At 41.1% G+C, this 22,999-nt stretch overlaps 1 protein-coding gene and 1 pseudogene across 6 annotated transcripts in view; both read left to right on the top strand.

Moving 5' to 3' along the window:
• The window catches only part of ROR1 (receptor tyrosine kinase like orphan receptor 1), a 475,328-nt gene that overhangs the window by 350,080 nt on the left and 102,249 nt on the right, over positions 1 to 22,999 (top strand). The gene's annotated exons all lie outside the window — the stretch shown is intronic.
• Positions 8,926 to 10,240, top strand: LOC100683367 (annotated as a pseudogene).

Raw genomic sequence — 22,999 nt, 5'->3', positions numbered from 1 at the left:
CGGTAAATACCCAGTAGTGGAAGTACTATATCATATGGTAATTATATTTTTAAGTTTTTGAAGAGCCTCCACACTGTTTTCCACAGTGGCTGCACCAATTTGCATTCCCACCAACAGTGTATAAGGGTTCCTTTCCCTCCACATCCTTGCCAACATTTGTTATTTCTTGTCCTTTTGATGTTAACCATTTTAACAGGTGTGAGGTAATATCTCATTGTGATTTTGATTTGCATTTCTCTGATAATTAATGATATTAAGCATCTTTTCATGTGTCTATTGGTCATCTATATGTCTTCTTTGGAAAAAAATCTTCTGCCCATTTTTTTAATTGGACAATTTGTGAGGGTATTTTGGTGTTGGGTTGTCTAAGTTTTTTATATATTTTGGATATTTACCCCTTATCAGATTTTTTGCACATATCTTCTCCCACTCAGTAGGCTGTCTTTTTGTTCTGTTAACCATTCCTTCACTGTGCAAGAGCTTTTTGTTTTGATGTAGTCCCAACAGTTTACCTTTGCATTTGTTTCTCTTGCCTGAAGAGGCATGTCTAGAAAAACGTTACTATAGCGAATGTCAGAGAAATTACTTCCTATATTCTCTTCTAGAATTTTCATGGTTTCAGGTCTCATATTGGGGTCTTTAATCCATTCTGAGTTTATTTTGTGTATGGTGTTAAAAAAGTGATCCACTTTCATTCTATTACATATAGCTCTCCAGTTTTTCCAGCACCATTTATTGAAGAGACTGTCTTCCCCCATTGCATATTCTTGCCTCCTTTGTCATAGATGGATTGACGATATAAACATAAGTTTATTTTGGGGTTCTCTATTCTCTTCTCTTGATCTGTGTGTCTGTTTTTGTGCCATGCCGCACTGTTTTGATTACTACAACTTTGTGGCATATTTTGAAATCTGGAATTGTGATACCTCTAGCTTTGTTTTCCTTTACTAAGATTACTTTAACTTTTGGTGGTCTTTTGTGTGAAAATTGGACATTTAAATAATGTAATGTGGCAACACAAATTAGATTACCTCTCCTCTGATGTTGCTGTGTGTTGTTTGTTTAGTGACTATCCTAAAATAATTCTGTATATCTATTTTCCCTATCATATATGACTACTGAAGTCATTGCTTAGTTAGCTTACTGATCAGCTAAGACAAAAATTTCCTTAAACCACGGAGTCTCCTACTCTTTTCTGGGGGGGTGGGGTAGGAGAGGGGCTCTGGATGTGTTTCAGGGGATTCCTTCGGCATTCCCATAATTTTTAACACTGCCTTTGCTTCCATTTCATGCTCATGCAGAGTATTACCTAGCCAGAGGTGAGGATTAGGACTTTCTCAGGTCTTTCCTGGGCATGCACGTAGTCCCTCACATGAACACATCCTTCTATCTCTCCAGAAATATGTCAGAGATTTTCAAAGCCCCCTGTGAACATCTTGTTCCTTAAATCTTCCCTTTGAGCTTTTGAGCTTTCTGGCCAGGCTCTTGTTTTTCCCAGCTCGTATTGCTACCCCAGGCAACTATGAGTTTTTTTCAACAGATATCCTGAGGCTAGGGCTTTTCCCACTGAGAAGTTCTGAATCTAGTCAAATAAAGACAAGAGTTGTAAATAGGACTTTCCAGAATGCTGCTAGACAGGTCAAATGGAGCCAATTCTCTAGAGATGGGGATTTTGAGGCATTCCAATCCCCTCTGCCTCCTCCAGTGACTGCTAGGGCTGTTGGTTTTCACAGCTGCTGTGGTGGTAGAGCTGCTGGTTTTCAAGGTTACCACAGAACTCAGAAGGGGGAAATGAGAATAGAGCATGTTAAAAATCCACAGAACTCTGTTTTAACCAAATTTTCGCTTTTTTTCTTGAATAAATGCTCCTCAGAGTGTTGCAAGCCTTTGGCTAATTTCCAGAGTTCTGCAAATGTTGATTTTCACGATATTTTTGCTGGTGTTCTCATTGCATTAGTGGAAGAACAGATTTTTAGTAGTCCTTACTGTCCTTCCATATTTCTGGCTTCTCTCTCCTCTGTGTCTAAGGACAATACTAAGGGTGGATGCTGTCTTAGAAGTCCTTTGAGGCCCAAGGACATTGTTCCGTTTGACAGCCTCCCTTTGTTGAATTCCTTCCTCAAAATAAGGCAGTGTGCTGGGAATCTTTACAAACATCACCTCCTTGTTCCAAAACAGCTCTCTAGGGAAGGTGTTTTGATCCCCATATTATTAAGATGCTCCACAAACACTAAATGGCTTGGATTTCGTTCATATTTTAAGTTCTTCAGTTTTAGTATTGTGGGGTCATTAAATTGAGTGAAGGGAGCACCATATTATATGACTCATGATTGCTTTAGGTCTTCTCCTGGTGAATATCCAGATCTAATCCCATAACTGTTGAATTCAGTTCAACAAACATTTATTAATTACCTATAAAATGCCAGGCTCTCGTCCAACCTCTGTGGAAACTCCGAAGACTAAATTTCACCCTCAAACTACTTACCCAGTATCCTGGGGCCACAGAAATGGGCCTTCCATAGCCTCAGTAAGTGCTTTTAACCAGCCACCCACTCTTCTCCATCTCCCTACCACATCCTCCTCTAAGCCACCATCATATCTCATTTAAAATCCTGTAACAAACTAAATTTGTAGCACAAATTTATGTCCTTCCACCCTTGCTTCCTATAGGGTATTTCTTATCACAGAAACCAGAGTGAAAAAAAAAAAGAAAAAAAAAAAAAAAGAAAGAAACCACAGTGAGCTTTGAAAAATACCTTCTGCCCTCCTAAGCCCTCTTCCCAGCTCTGGACTTTTCATTTGGTATAGATTCCCAATTCCTTGCCCTGGCCTGAAGGCTCCCTGCCTACCCCTGTGACTGTCCCTTGTTCTACTCCCACCTTGATCGTTCAACTTGAGTGCTCCTTGAATACTCCAGGCTTGTTCTTCAGGCCAGAGGATTTTTGTGCTAACAGTCCTTCCTGCCTGGAGGGCTTTGTTCTAAGACCTTTGCATGACTCAATCTCTCTTACTATTCACTTCTCACCTGAAATGTCATCTCCTGAGAAATAACCCTGAATCTACCTCAGCTCCCAGTCACTTTTATCATATAACCCTGTTTCATTTATATCATGGTAGTTATCACTATGATAGAGGCTGCTTTTAGGCAACAGGCTTGAACCATGGAAACTGAGTAAAGTAGAAGGGCCCACAGTGACCACCGGGCTGAATACAAACAGGCTGGCCCACCTCAAAATAGCCATAGGCCCTTAGCTGACTGATGGGCTACTCACACCGGGCACAGGTACCAAAAAAAAGGAAAATTCAATATATTCTCATACCTACCCACTTCCTTCCCTTAACTACAGCTCTCTAGCTCTGTCTCTGACAGGCAGTCTCTCCTTCACTGTCCTGCCTGCTGCTTCCTTGCAATGTATTCAATAAACTTCTATCTCCTTTGTTGTGCCTTGTGTGAATTCTTTTACCACTCATATGGTGCTCCTCCTCCTCCCCCCTCTTCTCTTCCCCCTTCCTTCTCCTCAGATTGAGGTTGCACCACAACTACCTAACATTGTCTTTTTTTTATTATTATTCATTTGTTTATGTTTTTGCAAAATAAGCTTCACAAGCTCAGGACCTCCTTTGCTTCATATCCCATTCTATACCTAGAACATAGCTACTAGCATTTAGTAAATTTTTACTAGGAAGAAATAATAAAAAAAAAAAAAAAAAAAGAAAGAAAGGGGGGAAGGAAGGAAAGAAAGAAAAGGAAAGAGAAGGGGAGGGAAAGAAAGGAAGGAAGGAAGGAAGGAAGGAAGGAAGGAAGGAAGGAAGGAAGGAAGGAAGGAAGGAAGGAAGGGCAAACATCTAATCGTCCTCTTCTATGAGATGGTGATGACAGGATCTATCTCATAGTATTGTCATTAGCAGTAATGAGACAATGACTATAGAGTATATGACACTTAGAATTCACTTAATTATTCCTCAAGTGAATGATATTTATTGACTGACTGACTCTACTATCTCATATAGCTGTGACCATATGAAAAATCAAGCATGGGGCCTAGTATATAAAGTTTAATACATTTAAGTTGTGTTTCTTTTTTTTTCTTTCATCATTTGTGAGATCCTGCAAAATCAGTCTGTAAAAGCATGGTAAAAAAGGTATCTGTCTCATAGAGTTGTTGTGAAGATTAAATAAAATAATGAGATGATACATGTAAAGTAGTAGCTAGCACTGTTCCTGGCAAATATTAGGAGCTTAATAATCTTGACTGGCATCATCATCCTCATTGTTGATAGTTTTTTTTTTTTTAATTGAAGTGTAATTGACTCATCATGGCTATTTGAACCAAGAGGCTATATATACCTTCTTTCTAGCCAAAGTCCTTCTAGACAACATTCCCTGCTGTGAACCCCAACAAGAGACCTCGAAGACTTTATTTCCTTTTCTCTTGTTGATCTTTGGCTAAGGTCCCTTTCTGCAGACAGACAAAGTGACCTACTTTTGATGAATTCTTTCCTTCTTTCATCTACTTCCAAGTCTCAGCCACAGTGAAGAAATGTAGCTGGGTGCTGGCTCAGCCCAGGAAGTGATAATGTAATTTTCAACTCAAGATAAACTCAAGGATAACTTTCAACACAGCAACTCAGGCAGTCCAGGGGTGGAGGTGCCTTGTGGAGGGGAAACCAGGAAGGCATTCAGCAGTTGGCCCAGGACACAGGGGGCCATTGCTCCAGTGAAGTAGCTGACCTCTGTCTCTTCGTCAAACTGCCTGAGACTCAGTGCTCTGCAGAGAAGGGCAGATGGAGGGAATGTGGAAAGATTAGATAAGAAGGATTTCCCAATCCCAGTAGGGAATAGATGGAAAAGCACAGGAGGTTGAGAAGCCAAACTCTCATATCCCAGTCCACCTCCATCACTCAACAATTCCCACCGTATGAATGGGGTGTGGAAAGCTTCCAATTAAAACGATACTTGTGAATATTGGCAAAGCTTATCTTTGTGTGCAGGGCACATTTAAAAAGAAAAGAGGGAAGATAAGGTCTTGCTTTCTAGGAACATGCATTCTGAAAGCTTGTCCACCAGGCCATGAGCTGCTCAGTCTACATGATAGATATGAAGGTATCTCCATACCTCATACAGCACCTAGCATGCAAGATATGCTCTATAAATGTGTGTTAAATTGTACATTGAGAGTCTGTGTCCTGAAATCCTTTCTCCACATATGACAAGGTTTTATTCATTTAATCAACACATTTTTATCAAGTGCCTTCTGTGTTCCAGGCCTCTGATTCTTAAAAGCTTTTTTTCAAGTCATACAAGTGAGTGCCAAGCAGCAAAACCAATCTAAAAGTCCTCATTCTACATCATTTACACTTTCCCTTCCTGTGTTTATGAGTTTTAATATCAGCTCCTGCTGTAAGTTACAGAGCAAGTACTTTTCAAGAAATGGAGAAAACCCCCACCTCAACTCTGGCTGTGGGTGAACAAAAATCCCCAAAGGAATCAGAGTCTGGTTCATTTCTCTTAGAAAGCTTGGAGTGTACGTCAATGAGTAATGAACCTATTTTCACAAATCACACACGTAAACCAGTTGTTCTTATTTTTCATCAGCCTCCAGGGCCTGCCAGTCAGAATCAAATTATAATGTGTATGTAGGTAACCTGGGGATATTGTTAAAATGCAGATTCTAAAGGTATAAGTCTGGGGTGAGGCCTGACATTCTGCATCTTTAAAACTTTCCCAGCAGGTGCTGGTGCTGTTGGTCCACATAGGGTAAGAAATAAGGGTCCAGAGAAAAGGTACCTATCTGAGTTCTAGTCCTTTCTGTGTCATTCACTAGCTAGTAACCCTGGACATAACTGCTTACCTTTTGGGGGCCTCAGTTTTTTTCTTTGCAAAATGCAGAGCTTGCATTCAATGTCATCTAAGAATGTTTCTAACTTTAAACTTGATGACTCATTGACATTCAATTTACTAGTGCCTTCTTAATAGTAAGACCTCTTCGAGTTCTGAATTTCATACAATTTACCCTTGGGTTCTCTTTCTCTGCCCTGAGGTGTCAATAGTTCTCTTTTATCTGGCTGTGCTTGCATGCTACCCATTCTAAGCACGACATTGTATAGTTAGATCCATCAGTGAGAATGATTTTACAGAAAATTCCCATGCAAGAACTCACCTCACCACCACCAAATTATGAACTGGTGTGACATCGGGCCCTCCTGGGTAAAAGTAGCTCTCTGTGGGCTAGGTACCTCTGTTTGGAGCTAAGCAGTGGGATCACAGCAGGAGGCATTGTGATGTGATAGTGGAGACAGCCCTCTGATGTCTTCACATGGGTGTTTTGAAAGCACTCATCAGATAATCCTGATGCCTGACTGACAGACCCTGAAGGCTGATGGGAAAATAAGGACACTGGTGTGCATGTATGACTTGAATACAGGTTCATTACTGATTTGTATACCCATAAAGCTTTCTAAGAGAAACAAACAGATCTTATAACAAACACAGTGAAATGTTATGAATATTCTTGACTGTGCTCAAAGGTTGGTGATTCTACTCAAAAGATCAGCAACAAATAGAAGGCACAGCTATGCCTAGATTGGAAGGATAAAAAGAACAGGTGGTTTGACCAGAGCCCAAGGGTAGGGGTCATCTTTGGAGGTTGGGATGATGGTAAACCCATTCTGTGGGCACTGGAGCATGAGAAGCCATTCCTACTGATCACCCTAGGCAGAAAGAAGGTGAGGGGAAACAACTTGGTTTCTCCCTTCCTCTCCACTTCCAAAATACTGCCAGTGCCTTCCAATAGGGGAACTCTACAAGAAGCTACTTGAGGCCGGAAGTCTGAGAATTGAGCTTATACAAGTCACCTGCCTTGTGGATCCTGAGCAGGGAGAGGGCAAGGAATGAATCTGAGTGCAAACAGGCCTAGCAACAGTGTCAATACCCCACACTGATTCCCATGCCATTGGAAAGTATGCAGGCTAGGAGGAAACCGTAAATTAAAAATAGTATATTCAGTGTTGCTGTTCCTGCCTAGTCTCAGGTGGAACCATCCAGTGGACAATTTGGGTTTTAGAACTGGGACCTAGGACAGAAGTCAGGACTAAAAGGGTGGACATGATGGTCATCTTGCCTAAGTGAATGGGCACAGCTTTGAAGAGGGTGAAATTCCCAAGAGAAGTTATAAAAAGGGTAAAATTCCCAAGAGAAGTTACAAAAAGGTACAAGAATATGATCTCTTACATTCATATAACTATTTATAGTTTTCAGAACTTTTTTTTAATGTTTTTTGATCTTATAGCATACAATAGTTTTGGTAAGGTAGCCTGGTGTTTTAGTTTCCTGTCTAGAAAAATGGAAAAGTTGATAAATTATCATCCCTGTGCTCTTTCTTATCACAAGTTCTTTTTAATTGTGTAGAGGGGTGCTCTGAGTCTAGACCTCAATATTAATGAACTCCTGGGGCTTAAAAACAAGGACAGAAAACTTGCAGAAATCTGCTTCTTGAGACTTTAAAGATAGAATTTATTAAATGGTTAACACTAAATGCTGTTGTGTGCCAGATATCTTTGTAAAACCTTGTATAAGGATGAGCTCATTGAATCCTTCGAGGTAGACGCTATTAATTTCCCATTGTACAGATTAAGTAAGTCACTTAGTTTGGGCTGCAGTAACAGTACCGTAGACTGCATGGCTACTGTTTTCTTTATTTCTTATTGTTCTGGAGGCTGGAAGTTTGGGATCTGGGTGCATTCCTGTGAGAGCCCTTTTCCAGGTTGTAAACCATCTTCTTGCTCTATGCTTACATGGTCAAGTAAGGAAGCTCTCTGGCTCCCTTTTATAAGGGCATTAATCCCATTTCTGAAGGCTCCACCCTCATGACCTAATTACCTCTCAAAGGCCCCACCTCCTAATACTATCACGTTGGGGGTTAGTTCTCAACATAAATGCCGGGGGGGGGGGGGGGGGGGGTGTTGTGTGTGCCATAAATTGTGGTACCACAAATATTCAGTCAATGCACTCACTTAAGGAGACTCAGCTAGCAAAGGATGAAGCCTCAATCTGAGCCCAGGCAGGTAGACTCCAAGGCTCAAGCTTTAGCCAGTCTGATTTGTTGCCTCCTCTCTTGAGAAGGCAATCAATTGATGAACTCTTACATGAGTTACACATGAGTGATACTTTGTGTTTGATTGCTAAAAGGACTCACAGCATTCAAACAGTTTATCCTTATGGGGCAGTTTTATTACTGGTTAGGGATACAGCACAGCAACAGCAAGAGACCAGTATGCCAATACAAAGAATCCAGAGACCTCAGGTGCAAGCATTTTCCCCCTGATAAGTGGGTTGCACTGGACACCCTTTGTCTGCAGGTCTTGAACCTCTACTGGCATGCATGTGAAGCATCTGGGTACCAAGAAGTCTAGTCAGGTCCTAGTGGAGGTCTCATAATGAGCTGGTCAGTCACATAGGCACATTCCACCTAATGTGACATGACTCCACTGAAACCAGGTGTAAATTATAGATCCAATTAGGGCTACCAAATAATGCTTCAAGCTGATACATTCAGACTTAACCAACTCATGCAACATCATTTATCTTTAGTAAATACATTCCATAGTGATTGCCAATAGCTGGTGGCTCTGCAGATTAGTCTGGGGTCAATGTAGGTCAGCTGAGATTAACCCATGCTATTCAACCCTCTTGCCCTTGCTTAGTGTGTAAGTCAGGAACCTACTCCTAGAACTTGGACAGTGAAGTAACCCAAATGCAAATACTTGCCATTGGGATGGGAAGTATTCTATAAATAATGGAAAAGGTATCATGGCTCTGTCGTTAAAAACATCTCTTACTTTAGCAGATGGTCTAGTATTTTTGTGGCTGACATCCAATGTCCGTGCCCTTCTGCTAATTATTCTAAGACTAGGCTGGGTAGATGTTCTATGTGCTTCCATGGAACCCTAACTTTTTCTAAAGGCCATTAGAATAGAATATGGTGGGTGCTGTGATATTTATCTGGGTCTCTAGAACAGCGTTGCCTATTAGAAACAATGCAAGTCATATAAGTAATTATAAACTTATTAGTAGTCAACAGCCATTGCAGTACATTGAGCTACATAGAGGCAGTGCCGGGGCAAGTGAGAACCAGACGGGCACTGGGCGACTCTTTGCCTCGCTGAGGAAAATAATTAAACATGGGCAAAAGAGATCCTAAGAAGCCAAGAGGCAAAATGTCATCATATGCATTCTTTGTGCAAACTTGCCAAGAGGAGCACAAGAAGAAGCCCCCAGATGCTTCAGTCAACTTCTCAGAGTTTTCTAAGAAGTCCTCAGAAAGGTGAAAGACCATGTCTGCTAAAGAGAAAGGAAAATTTGAAGACGTGGCTAAGGCGGACAAGGCCCGTTATGAAAGAAAAATGAAAACTTACATTCCCCCCTAAAGGGGAAACAAAAAAGGTCAGGATCCCAATGCACCCAAGAGGCCTCCCTCAGCCTTTTTCTTGTTTGGTTCTGAGTATCACCCAAAAATCAAAGGAGAATATCCCAGCCTATCCATTGGTGATGTTGCAAAGAAATTGGGAGAGATGTGGAATAACACTGCTGCAGATGACAAGCAGCCTTATGAAAAGAAGGCTGCTAAGCTGAAGGAAAAATATGAAAAGGATATTGCTGCATACCGAGTGAAAGGAAAGCCTGATGTGGCAAAAAAGGGAGTTATTAAGGCTGAAAAAAGCAAGAAAAAGAAGGAAGAGGTGGAAGACGAAGAAGATGAGGATGAGGAGAAGGAAGAAGATGAAGAAGGTGAAGAAGAAGATGATGATGATGAATAAGTTGGTTCTAGCGTAGTGTTTTTTTTCTTGTCTGTAAAGCATTTAACCCCCCTGTACACAACTCACTCCTTTTAAAGAAAAAAATTGAAATGTAAGGCTGTGTAAGATTTGTTTTTAAACAGTACAGTGTCTTTTTTTGTATAGTTACTACACTACCAAATGTCTTTAGATAGCCCTGTCCTGGTGGTATTTTCAATAGCCACTAACCTTGCCTGGTACAGTATGGGGGTTGTAAATTGGCATGAAAATTTAAAGCAGGTTCTTGTTGGTGCACAGCACAAATTAGTTATATATGAGGATGGTAGTTTTTCATCTTCTGTTGTCTCTAATGCAGCTTCTACGAAATAATTGTTGTTCTGTTAACTGAATACCACTCTGTAATTGCAAAAAAAAAAAAAAAAAGGTGCAGCTGTTTTGTTGACATTCTGAATACTTCTAAGTAAATACAATTTTTTATTAAAAAAAGACTTATTCGTAGTCACATTAAAGAAAAGAAACGAGTTAAAAGAAACAAGTGAAATTAATTTAATTTTATTTTTTTTAAAAATTTTATTTATTTATTCACGAGCGACAGAGAGAGAGAGAGAGAGAGGCAGAGACACAGGCAGAGGGGAGAAGAAGGCTCCATGCAGGGAGCCCGACATGGGACTCCATCCCGGGTCTCCAGGATCAGGTCCTGGGCTGAAGGCAGCACTAAACCGCTGACCCACCGGGCTTCCCTGAAATTAATTTTAATGCCTATTTTTTTAGTTGACTACATCTAAAATATTATAATTTCAACATGAAGTCAGTATAAAGTATAAAAGATATTGAGATAGATTCTTTTTATTGAAGTCTTCAAAATTTAGTATGTCTGTTGTATTTACAGCACATCCTAATTTGGATAATAAATTTTCATTTGAAATACTTGATCTATACTTATGCTTTATAAAATGAACAATTAAAAACAAATTTCCATTCCCAAATTGTTCCAAATTACTCAGTTTTCCAATAACCAAATTGACCAAGAAATTATTTTTCTTTGATATTATTCACATCCATATTCCAAAACCAGTTCATCTTTCTCAGAAGAATTGATTTGACTTTGCAAAAAACATATCAGTTTTTAAACTATGTTTACCCACATTATGTAAATTTACTAAATCTTTTATCAACTCAATATTCACATTAACTCAGCTGTATATTGCATAAATTCAAAAACAGCACTAAATTTATCAATACCAACAAAGCCTTCTTCAAATTTTTTTCTGCAGGTTTTGCAATTTACAACACTCTGCCATTTACAATTAAAATCTCTTGCATACTTATTCATGCTAAGTGTGTAAAAGCTATGATTCTTGGTTTGTATTATGAAAAGTCTCAGTTACAACTTACATTCTCATACCTGTCTAGTTAGGTTACAATAAGCTTTTCCTTTTCTTGGAGCTGCAACTTTAGCTTATTTATATCCAGTGTGGTATTGGTGAGAAAACGTAAATCATATTGCCATTTTTTGTCTTTGATTATTGAGAATTTGGCAAGCGTCCTTTCAGTTTCAAAGAAAATCTTGAATTGGAGTTAACAGCAAAGTAAATCATTGCAAAACTCTTCACCAATTCAATCAACAAGTACTGGCAAAGAGCACAAGATCATTAAATTCATTGCCTTTGATTCCTTTCAACATTTCTATAAACTGGCAATGATTCCATTTGCATGCATATATGAAAGTTTTAACAACTGTATCCAAGATGCTCTTCAGAGTCTGCTTCAGAAAACTGAGCATAAGATATTTTCAGTATATTTCATACAGTAGAAAAAAGCAATGAAGAAACCAGCAGTCTCATTTTAAGATTCCACTAAATCTAGATTTTTGACCTAACAGCTATAGTACCATCATGACAGAAACTAATTTTTTTATATCTGACTGAAATTCTTTGACAGCTATAAGAGATTTTTTTAAAAGATTTTTTGTTTATTTATTAGAGACAGAGAGAGAGAGAGAGAGAGAGGCAGAGACACAGGCAGAGGGAGAAGCGGGCTCCATGCAGGGAGCGCAACGCGGGACTCGATCCCAGGCCTCCAGGACCATGGCCTGGGCTGAAGGTGGCGCTAAATCGCTAAGCCACCAGGGCTGCCCCTGTAAGAGATTTTTAAAAACTACTTTAGGAGTTCAGGGTTTTTTAAAAGATTTTATTTATTTATTTGAGAAGGACAGAGAGAAAAGTAGGGAGGAGGGGCAGAGAGAGAGAGAGAACCAGACTCCTTGCCAAACAGGGAGCCCGATGCAGGGCTCAATCCCAGGACCCCAGGATCATGACCTGAGCTGAAAGCAGACCTTTAATTGACTGAGCCACCCAGGTGCCCTTTGGAGTTCAATTTTATAGGCTGCAAATTGGCTTTTTTGTGTGTCAGTTTGGAAGCCATTTAAGTAAAATGTACCTAAAATATTAATTGGCCAGTTTCTCTTTTATCTCTTGGCTCATCTAACTCAAAAGGAAAGTACCTGCAAGTTTTTAAATTATGAGTCAATTGATCTTTGATTTTATTAGAAAGGTTTTACATTCTATAGGCTATCCATAGGTAATTTTTTTTTTTTTTTTGCCATCTCTCCCTCTAAAAGTGGCTTTATACATGCCAAAGTTACAAGCTCAGATTCTGTTAAATTTGTGTAAAAGAAAGTTTTGTTAGGACATTTAATTCTGATTTTAGATAGCTAATTTCATTGATTCTTTTTGCCTGTTAAAAGGGACCTTTTTTAAAATCAAAATCGCTATATAGTATTTACTGAAAATGCCTCCTTATGTTATCTATCTTATTATCTTTATTTTTTTTTAACACACACAAACAACTTCTTTGGCTCTGCCCAATTGACATTCATTGTGAATTTTGTGGTCTATCTTATTCCAGATTCTTCTTCCCATTACTGTTCTGGTCATAGTGCTGTCCTCCAAATCTCCACTCAGTTCTGCATCAATAGTATGCTTTCATTTTATTTATTTATTTTTAATTTATTTATTTATTCACGAGAGACACAGAGAGAGAGAGGCAGAGACACAGGCAGAGGGAGAAGCAGGCTCCATGCAGGAAGCCTGACGCGGGACTCTATCCCCAGACTCTAGGATCACACCCTGGGCCGAAAGCGGGCACTAAACCACTGAGCCAACCAGGCGTCCCTAAAAGAATAAAATCTTATGTGATGCAGCAGTGAAATTAAAATGAAGTCCTACCAAAACAAGAAAGTTGTGTGTAACAAACTTATTCCACTTGCTTCAGTTTTTAAATTAATTAAAACTAAATAAAATTCATATTTCATTTTCTCAATAACACTAGCCGCATTTCAGCTGTTCACTAGTCATACCTGTTTTGTGGCTCCGATAGAGGACAGTACAACTCCAGAATCTGGAGGGATCACCAAGTGGCAGCAGCAATCTTGTGCATCTTCTTCACTCTTTGTCCCCAGTGCATTACAAAGCACAGTAGGAGCTGAAATACAGTTTGTTCGATTACAATGAAAATTAAAATCATGGGCTTAGAACAGTAACTGGCACTTAGTAGGCCTTTGTTGAAGTACCGATTGAATGAATGATGTGCCATTTGCTCATTCATTTATCAGTGACCTGGTCTTCAGGCAGCCATGGCCTCTTGGTGAGCCCACTACCCCCTGGTGACCACTTTCCCTGGCAAAAGGCAGTGCGTATCCAACTATGGCTTTATTCTAAGCCGTCCTGAAAAGCTCAATGCCCCTAGGGTTGCTCAGGCGATTTAATTGAATTCAGGAAAAAAAAAAAAAATCAAGAAGTTGGGATTTCTAACCCTAGAAAAGCACTCTGTGGTGAGAGCACAGGGAGACTTGATGTTTGGAGGCAAAAGGAGAAGCTTTCTGTTAAACTGGGGAAATGGGGGTGATCCCTGGATGGCTCAGCGGTTTAGTGCCACCTTCAGCCCAGGGTGTGATCCTGGAGTCCTGGGATTGAGTCCCACCTCAGGCTCCCTGCATGGAGCCTGCTTCTCCCTCTGCCTGTGTCTCTGCCTATTTCTCTCTTTCTCTCTCTCTCTCTCTCTCTCTCATAAATAAATAAAATCTTAAAGAAAAAATGAATGAATAAATAAACAAACAAACTGGGGAAATGGGTGAGTGAGGTCCTGGCTTTGGGACTGGAAGGAGCTGTTAGGCATCTTCCAGCCAACAGCTCCACCCCAATCCCCACCACCTCCTTCCTCACTTCTGTTCCAGAGAGACTCTCCATGGCAAAAACACTACAGAACTCAATCTTCTCCAGAATAGTATTTGTTTGAATCATTTTTCTGTTTAGAGCTAAAAATAGAAATTCAAAAAAACAGGAGCAGCTGGATGGGATTTCAAAGCTGCATTCAGCAGGCTACGTTTCCTCTTGGATTAAAAATATATATATGCGTGAGTGTTTGGGGGAATCACCCTGATTAAAGAGAAAGGGTAAATTGCAAAGAGAAACACCACCACATTGCAAAGTGAAATGTTATTCTTTTAGATTAGGGTTAATTTTGCAACAGTCCACCATGCCAGCAGATCCTGCAGGCAGATCCTGCAGAGGGTCAGTCAGGGTGCTGAGAGGAGGCAGCACTGTTCCCATGTCTGCAGCCAGCACAGCAGAGGGGCCAGGGCACCGGGGCTTTGAGAAGGTTGCCTGCCTTGGCCTCCAAATGGCTATGGATACCTGCCTGTCCTGGGGATCTCTGCCTTTTCTTGTCACTGCTATTACTGTGGTAAAATATACATACATGTGAAATGTACCATTTAACCTGTTTTAAAGTATACATTTCAGTGGCACGTGGTCATTCACAATGTTGTGGGACTGGCACCACAATCTGGTTGCCAAACACTTTCGTCATTCCAAAAGGAAACCCTGGACCCAGGAAGCAGTCACTCCTTATCTCTCCCTGCCCCTGCCCCTGGCAACCACTAATCTGTTCTCTGTCTCAATGGATTTGCCTCTTCTGGACATTTCATAGAAATGGAATCATGCACAAAGGAGTCTTTTGTGTTTGGTTTCTCTCACTTAGCGTAATGCTTTCAAGGTTCATCCATGTTGTAGTATGCATCTTTCTTGTGTTTTGATGACCTTGAGTTACTTTCTGGAATAGTAACAAGAGGCCTGGCATGGGAGCTGTGCAAACCTGGGTTTGAATCCTGGCCCTGCCTTTGAGCTTCAGTTTCTTGAGCTACACAATGAGAATAACCTAAAATGTCTACTTCAGAAGTCCTCGGGAAGGTTCATTTGCTTATATTGAACTATTTATTTGCTAATTCAATAAATATGAATTGAGCAACCACTAAGTACCAGGCCAAGGCTTCAAAAATATATCGGTGAATGATACCAGGCATGTTCTTTGTCCTCGTGGAACCTGGTTCTAGTAATAGAAGTAGGCAATAAACACAGAAACAGATAAATAGGAAGAAGATTGGGTGAGGTGTAATTGTCTGGGTGTAGGAAAGGAGTTGCTTTAACAGCTTGATGAGCAAAGATCTCCCTCCCAAGAAGCTGACATTTGAGCCAACATCTGTGGAATGGAATGAGACAGTCTTGTTAAGAGCTGGGTGAAGACTGTTTTAGGTAAGAGAACAGCAAGAGTAAAAAACCTGAAGTCCAAAAGACTTTGACACAATTGTGGAATGGAAAGGAGGCCAATGTGGCTGAAGATGGGTGAGTGAGAGCTGGGGGGTGTGACATGAGGTTGGAGAGGTAAGCAAAAGCCAAATGCTGCAGTGCCTTGTGGACTTCGTTCTAAGAGCAATGGAAGCCATGGGAGCGTTTTAGCTGAAGGAGCGAGATGTTCTAACTTACATTCAGAAGAGCACTCTGACAGCTGTCTGGAGGATGGAGCAGGTATGGAGGCTGCCAGACTAGTAGAAGGATGCTGTTGTAAAGTCCAGACACAGAAAATGGGTGGTTTGGTGACTTGGGCTAGAGTGGGTTAAGAGAGTTATAAGGAAGTAAGAAGTGGATGCCTAGGTGGCTCAGTGCTTAAGCATCTGCCTCTGATTCAGGTCGTGATCACAGGGTCCTGGGATCAAGTCCTGCATCAGGCTCCCCACAGGGAGCCTTCTTCTCCCTCTGCCTATGTCTGTCTCTGCTTCTCTCTGTCTCTCATGAATGAATAAATAAAAATCTTAAAAAAAAAAAAAAAAGAAGTGAGAAGTTCTGAAATGGACAGGAGAGGAGGCTGGTATGAAGAATATCTTAAATAGGGGATCCCTGGATGGCTCAGTGGTTTGGCACCTGCCTTTGGCCCAGGGCATGATCCTGGAGTCCTAGGATCGAGTCCCACATTGGGCTTCCTGCATGGAGCCTGCTTCTCCTCTGTCTGTGTCTCTGCCTCTCTGCTCTCGCTCTCTCTCTGTGTCTCTCATGAGTAAATAAATAAAATCTTTTTAAAAAATGAATATCTTAAATAAATAAAAGTAAACAGAATAAATGAAATCAAATGAGAATATGACTCAGAGAGCCTGGGACAGAGCTACACACCCCCATGCACACACTCACAAACCTCTGAGGCTTTTTGAGGAAGCATATTATGGGTTCCATCTTCATCTGGACTTCTCTGTCATCAGGGGTGAGTGGGAACTACACAGAGAGAGACATGATATGTCTCTGAGTCTCATGGGATAAAGAGAGAATAAATCTACCACTTTCTAGTCAACTAGAATGCTTGGCCTTGGCCTTCAACAGGCAATGGAGAAGTAGAGTTCTGTGGGATGAGGTAATTGGCCATATTCTAAGAGAAGAGGGGATAGCCAATAAGGAAGGTGTTTTCCCCCTTTTTATTATTTTTAAAATATTTTATTTATTTATTTTAGGGAGGGGTTAGGGAGAGGGAGAGAATCTGAAGCAGACTCCACACTGAGCATGGAGCCTGAGGGCTGGTGACTCGATACCATGAACCAAGATCATGACTTGAGCCAAAACCAAGAGTCAGATGCTCAACTAACCGAGCCACCCAGGCACCCCTGTTCTTTCCTTTTTTTAGCTAGCAGAGCCTACCTGAAAGGAATTTCCTTCTTCTAATCTCTTGACACATTTGTACTTCGTGTCCTCCATCCCTGGTGCAAAGAGGGCACTTGATTACTATCCAAACCTTCAATGAGTGAGTACCAGAATATACTATTGCTGCCTGGTTTAGAGCAGAGAAACTTATGGGGCTGCAGAAGAACCAGTGAGGTTTTCTCTTCTGTAAAAATGTGGGTAATCATAGCATCCACTCAAAGGATTGTGAAGATTAAGTGTGATAATGTGTGTAATTCACTTAGCACACGGTGCCTGGCACATAACAAGCCCTCAATGGAAGTTTGCTATTATTCCTCTTATTAGGGGTCTGCTTTCTGTGGCTTCTTCTTCCAGAGTTATTGTACATAAATGGCCTGTAGAGACTCCTTTGGGAACCCTAGATTAAGAGGAGAATATGGGCCAATGTCCAAGAAAGCAGGGCCCTGGTGCAGGAGCCTGAATAAGCCCTCCCAGTTCTCACTGTCATGAGGGACTTGAAAGTGGAATTAATAAAGTGCCTTAGGTTTACCGCCAGTTCCTTTATGGCCTGACTTCCTGTGTACTGGGGACTAGATGAGACATAAGGGATTGCAAATGCAATTGGAAAGTGGGATATTGTTAGCTGAGGCCAATATAAATATGTTTGTGGGGGAGGACAGAACAAAGGCCTAAAGCCCTGATGTTGACAGAAACCATGTTATTGTTCAATAAATGACTTCATCCTAGTAAAAAATGATAGTTCCCCCCAGGCCTGCCAGGGAATGGGAGAGATGTGTTATCTGTACCTACACAGGCCAGCAACCTGGGGAGGGGGACAGCCTGCACGTGACCCTGACTCGGCCGCCGGTACCCTCCTGGTGTGTCTGAGGGAGGGGCTCAGCAAATGGTGTCCACCCTGGAGTCAGAAGTCTGGATCCCAGCTCTTCCAGGCACCAGCTGCTGCAGACACCTCAGCTGGGAGCCTCGGCTCTCCCTCATGCACACTCAGAAAACAACTGGACCCCTCTGCACCCTGCCAGAGTAGTTGTGAGGAATAAACACCATAAATAATATAACAAGGTTTGAAGGAAACACTCCGTTAAAGAGACTTTTTTTTTTTTTTTGCACTCACATGACCTGCTTGTGTGTGCCCTCTCCCACCAACATGGGAAGCAGTGTGGTTCCTGGAGCTCCCCTCGCCCCCCCCAATCCTCCCCTCTCTGCCCCCCCCAATCCTCCCCTCTCTGCCCCCCCCCCCTTACTTCCATTAGCTTACCTCCTTGATGTAAATGTTTTATTTCTTTAGGCCCTTTGCAAGGTGTTAGTTGGCTAAGAGAGTGGAAAGACCAGGGAAACCTCTTAGAAAATATTGTCCACTTGGGGTCCTTATTCTCACCCAGCTCATCAGAAGCACCAGCAACTTGTCTGTCTGCCCCTTCCCCTCCACGTGACCCTTCATTTTACCCATCACCTCCATCATGGATGGAAATGTGAATCTTTGGTGGCACAGACGGAGCCTCCACGAACACCCAGTGGAAATCCCTAAGTAGTAGGTTGAGGCGCTTCTTTAGTTTTAAGAGCACTGGACCCAATGAGGCTTCCCAGTCTGCCACTAGCCACCTTCCATTTCCTTCCCCCGAAAGTTTCCACTGGAAATTCCCCAGCTTTGGTCTGAGTGCTTGGCTCTGTAATCTTGGAGACATTCAGCATACACCCCACAATTAAGACTTTGCAACTCCACGCAGTGTTTCTTAAGAGAAAGTTAGATGCAATTAGATCATTTGAAGATGGATTAGCCTGCCGTCTGCACAATATTAAGAAAAATCACATTGGCAATTGACAGGGCCTCTTTGAAGAGCTCTGAAGGAAAGCCACTAATGAGCTCTACGCTGGGTTGCCCCCCTGTTCCCAAAGGGTTAACACAATTTGTGGGAAAGGAAAAAAATCCCCTGTGGTATTAAAATGCTGTGTCAGAGATTTGTAAGCTCTCCTTTGTAGCTCTGCCCCCAGGCCTGGCTCACTTCAGTTGAGATCAGGTTAATAAGAGCTCTGTTGCTGCCTGGCAGTTCCTAATGGGGTTACAGTCTGGTGCCTGACCAGTGAAGAACACTTAGTAGTAGTGGTATTAAATAAATGCCAAGGAATCTGATTCAATAAAGTCAGGGACATCTGTTGTTCTTGCCTGTCCAGGATCTATTCATCCTTCTTTTGACAAGAGCAGCTTGCTTTTCCTCTGGGGGAGAACTGCCTCTTCTCCCCTCTCGGTCTGGGTAAGGCTGGCCCAACACACTTTAGGATGACCCTACGACCAACCCAGCTCCACTGGTGTATTTGAGAATCCAATCATGGCCCAAGCCACAGGACCTGTCAATTACATGAGCCTATAAACACCGATTCCCCCTACCCCCCACCCCTGCTTTCTTGTTGTTTTTAGCTTCTCCCAGGTAGAGTTAGGTTTCCTGTCATTTGCAACTAAGAATCCTGATTATTTCAAATGTGAGAGGAACTTGTGCTATACTAGACACTCTGAAAAGAAACATATATTAAATTGCCTTCACTCTTAGAAACCAATAACCTTAGAGTATCAAGTCTTAGAGACGTTAACTAAAGGATTAAATAAATGATACAGTGTATAATTAAATGACATAGAGAATATGTTCTGTGGGAAGCCAGGAGAGGGAGAAATTGATGTGAGTGGGTAGGCTTCCTGGCAGAGGTTGGACTTAAACTGGGTGGTAAAGGATGGAGAGGTGTAGTGATACTGAGGGAATGCAGTGCTCTGCAGGAGGCACGGGGGACCTCAGTAACAAGGAAGATCCTATGTGCATAAAAAATGGAAAGTGGATTTTTGACATATATGTAATCAGGGCAGATACCAAAGGACTTGGAATCCCAGAATGAAAAGTTTGAGCTTAAAAAAAGAAAAAAGAAAAGAAAAAAAGAAAAGTTTGAGCTTACCTGGATAGTTCACTAGTGTGAGCTGATGTACGGGTGGGGGAAATCCACCCCAGATGGTGCTACCAGTTTAGGGAAGTATATGCCACCATGTGTGTTTCACCTGTGCTGGAGTGAAACTGGTACGATGAAGGGGAAAGGCCACTGAACTTGGCTGTACCATTTTACAACTGAGTTACAATGGATGAGTTACTTAATCCCTCTGAATCTCAATCTTCTTATCTGCAAAATACAGATAACAATAGCTAAAGATTTGGGGTGTTTGTGAGGAGCACTCAGGCAATACCTGGCACTTGGCACTAAGAGTAGATAATATCTGTTGAGTCCTTACTAGGGTCCCACAGGCACTGTGCTGAGCACCTGACATGCCTTATCTCATTAATCCTCCCAATAACCAGAGCTCAAAAAAGTTTACTACATCTGATTTGGGGTAACATTTTCATTCCTGTGCTTAATGGAACAATAAGCCTTATCAGAGCTCAAATTCACTGTCCAATGAGATCTGAGTATATTATCTGAACATTCTTAAAGGTTACAAATTCTAATTTTTTAATATGCATCTTAAAATGTTTTGAATTTAATATATAATCACACTGCAGAACATGTGAAGAAGAGATTTTTAAAAAGAATGTAAACCTAACTCTATTACCTACAACACAACCGTGATTTCCTTTAAAAAAAAAAAAAAAAGATTTTATTTATTTATTCATGAGGGACACAGAGAGAGGCAGAGACATAGAGGGAGAAGCAGACTGGAGCCTGATACGGGACTTGATCCCAGGACCCCAGGATCATGACCTGAGTCAAAGGCAGATGGTCAACTACTGAGCCACCCAGATGCTCCTCAGCTTCGGTTTTCTTATTTATCTTTATGGAATAGAAGCTTCCTTATCAGAATTTTTTGGTAGGGCTTAAATGAAATAATTCATACTTTATAGAGCACCTGGCACATAATACACTCACAATAAATGTTGTCAATGCCCCTCGACCCTTTCCTCCGTGCACTTCCTATATGATTGCAGTAACTTCATCTGTACAATAGCTTCCATCTTCCATTTCCACTTAATATTGTATCTTAGATATTTTCTATATGGTAACAGAATCTCTGCTTCTCGTTACCAATGTCTGTGTTCTCCTGACTGAAACTATCATTTAGCAACTCGTCTTGCCCCCACCCCCCAATTTCTCAACATTTATAAATAATGCTGCAGTTCACACCTCTGTAGCATGGCTCTTGGTAAGGGCTTGGGTCTCGAAACACTGTTTCTTTGAGCTCAGCTTGTGATTCTGCCCACAGCTTTCCAGAAAGTGACACCCAAGTTAGTGAAGACCTTTGCCAAATAGTGGATTTTGCCAATTTGATGGACGGCCATCGGAAGATAGGATTGTCATGATCTTTGATCATTCACTGATCATGATCAGTGAATTCCCTCTGGCGTGATATTCTGTGCTTCCTCCTTCGAGTGGTTTTATTGTGGGTCTGTCAGCTCAGTCTCCCTGCTGTTCTTGCTGACGGAGCGAAAGGAATCCCAGTACATTTTCGCTGGAACTCATTCCCTGTTCTTTCTGAATCTTCTTTCTTGGAGTAGGAAAGATTTTGCAGACAATTTTGAGCTGTCTTTCTTATTACAAATGAAAGCCTCAAGCCCTTGTTTAGGTCCTAGAGTACTTTGAAATCGGACCCTCCTGCGTACACCTGGAGTCACCAGTAAGCTGGGGGGTGGGGGTGAGGGCACATCTCTTGGCTGAGGGACACACAAAACTAAGGGCAAAGGTGAGATTTTCCTTTCTTCTCTAGGTCCTAAGGATCCTTTGAAATCTTTATGATCTGTACCTTTAGGGATCAGAGCGACAGCTTGAGGAAATCCTAAAATTGTGTTTTCTCTAGATAAGTATTCAGGTCAAAGGGAAGACCTTGCATGCCTTCCTGATGAACAGAATCTCGCCTAAGTTTAGAAAAAAAATCACCAACAACAAAAATGGCATTCAGCATTTATTCAGTACATTGAAAAGTAGTTTTCAAAGGATAAACAGCAAAGCCCAGTACTTAGACAGTGGTCTTTCCTGGAAGTCTCAGGCTCCCTGGACACTTGGAGTGAGTAATAGAACAGAAGCCCGACTATAAAATTTCAATGGTCCTATTGGTAACTGTAATAGAATAGAAGCCCGACTATAAAATTTCAATAGTCCTATTGGTAACTGTATATTACTATTAGTTTTTAAAAACAGCATAAGACAACTAGAGCAACAAACTTATTGGTCTTGAATTAGATTAAGTAAAAAAAAATTTTTTTGCAATCTCATGCTAATTGAAAGCTTTAATTGACAATATTTAAAAATAAATTTTGGTTAACTATTTTTATATTTTACAAAAATAGTTATTATTTTAATAACAATAATGGGGGGCACCCTGAGTGGCTCAGTTGGTTAAGCCTCTGCCTTTGGCTCAGGTCATGATCTCGGGGTCCTAGGATGGAATCCCACATCAGACTCCGTGGAGGGAGCCTGCTTCTCCCTCTGCCTATGTCTCTGCCTCTCTTTCTCTGTGTCTTTCATGAATAAATAAATAAAATCTTTTTTAAAAAAGTAACAGTAAGGAGAACAATTACTCTTTTACTTAATTAGCTTACTTAGTTGAAATCATCTGAAAAGCCATATGACTTTGGACAACCTGGTTGACTACTAACAAGGTCATGTGTAAGGTGTGTGATCCTGAACAAGTTAGCCTCACTCAATTTCCTCATTTATTAAATAGAAGTAATATACTCTCCTCATTTAAATAACAATTTTTTTAAAGATTTTATTCATGCAAGGAGCCTGACATGGGACTCGATCCTGGGTCTCCAGGATCACGCCTTGGGCCAAAAGTGGGCGCCAAACTGCTGAGCCACCCAGGAATCCCCTAAATAAAAATTTTTTAAAAAGAAATAATATACTCTCCTCATAGGGTTATTATAAGGAATAAAAGATACAATATACAAAGCACATAGTACAGAAGCAAAGTACCTGTCATACAGTAAGGGTTCAGTGTGTAAATGTTTTTCTCATAAAAACTGCAAATTTATATATTAGACAAAAGCATTTAAAGCATGGGTCCTTGGGGGCAAGGAGATGTAAAATTTAAAAATGCTTCCCTGGTGGTGAAAATGTTGGAGGACAGCTCCTTGGCCCTGACTAGTGTTGGTTACTTAAATGAAATAATTATCAACACTCATCAGAATGAAACATCCATTAAATTCATCTCCATT

This window comes from Canis lupus, chromosome 5 (genome assembly GCF_011100685.1).
Source record: "Canis lupus familiaris isolate Mischka breed German Shepherd chromosome 5, alternate assembly UU_Cfam_GSD_1.0, whole genome shotgun sequence".
NCBI classification, from domain to species: domain Eukaryota; kingdom Metazoa; phylum Chordata; class Mammalia; order Carnivora; family Canidae; genus Canis; species Canis lupus.
This window is presented reverse-complemented; position numbering and strand designations above follow the sequence as displayed.